Genomic DNA, 1561 nt, shown 5'->3' with positions numbered 1-1561 from the left:
TAGTATTGGAATCAAATTGGTGATTATTTTTTACATTTTGTTAGAACATAGATCATTCTATTTAACGATTTTACAATCAGCATACATTCTTATACATATCCAGAAAAAAAGTGTCCCTAACAATAAAAAAATGTATAAGGCTGTTGTTTTAAGTAATTTTAATACTACTCTCAGGCCTTAAATTTTTGCCAATATGTTATAAAAAATGTCAGTTTATTATTATAACGAATTTTTTGACAATAATATTGCTAAATACTTTGTTATGCTTTTACATACAAATCAACTAAGATACAAATAGTAATGTTAACATTCTTCCAAATGGTAACTATATCAATAATTCCAAGTAATTAATAAAAAGTATATGAATTCATTTATATAAATATATTTGATACAAAACAATATACTTTTTTTCTTCCATACATTTCTACTTATGTATTTTAGCTATATGTTAGCTTTCCATACATTTTTTTTATGTATCTTCCGTTTTCTAAGATAATTTTCATATGATTAGAAGCTGCACGTTTTATTATTGATCATTATATTTATGATTTAATGGAAGAAACGTGTTGTTCTATATCGACAAAACTTGCAAAAAAGCAATAAAAGGAAGACAGTATTGCATTGGAATAAAGAGACTGCAGATCAAAGTATTTAATGATTGTATATAAGTAAATATGATTACACATTTTTAAAGAAATCTTCTTTATGATGATTTTGTATTACCTGTAGCATATAAGAAGTAATTGTAAAAAAAACTGATACCAATTTCATACTTCATATGATGAGTGAAGTACTATATTAAAGAACACTTTTATAATTATCTTCTATTATTGATTTACAAACAATTTTTCTTTTAAAATAACCTTAGTATGTTATTAGCAGAGACAAGTATTTGCTGTATTGCATATTAGAATTTAAGTTACTATTGTTATCTAAAATTGACACACATTGAATTCAACTTTTTCAGAAGTTATCTAGAAATATTGATCAAGTAAAATTTATTGCATTTATAAATTTCATAGCAAACATTGCATGACACACTGATTAAACTATGGAAATAGTATGTTATACATGTGGCAAATATGTAATGCTAACGTTCTAATGTAAAATTGCACTTTACATTATAACATGTACTGTTTCATTTATATCAATATAGTTATTATAGTAGAGGTTGTATTAAAGTATACTGAAAAGTGTTTGCAGAAAGTGTGGAATCAGAATATTTCACATTTTGTAGGTTTTAACACAATATGTATTGGTATCAATTTTTTACTGTTGTAAAACAGATACTAATTTATATAGAAATAACTGTAAGATTAAATTGTAGTTACTGATATGCTGCCAAATACAAGGTGATGCTTTTAACAAACATCTTTTTTATTATTATTAATTTTCATATGCTATATTTATAAATAAATTGCGTTTATTTTATTCAAAATATTACAATTAAAAATCATTATATTGAATAAGAGAAACATTGAAACATTCCTGCCAGTATATTGACTGAGACTTTTGTAAACGAAATATTTACTGTTACAACTTATTACTAAATTTATTTAGA

The sequence above is a fragment of the Habropoda laboriosa genome, unplaced genomic scaffold, assembly GCF_001263275.1.
Source record: "Habropoda laboriosa isolate 0110345459 unplaced genomic scaffold, ASM126327v1 scaffold111, whole genome shotgun sequence".
NCBI lineage: Eukaryota > Metazoa > Arthropoda > Insecta > Hymenoptera > Apidae > Habropoda > Habropoda laboriosa.
Note: the sequence above shows the minus strand (reverse complement) of the source record.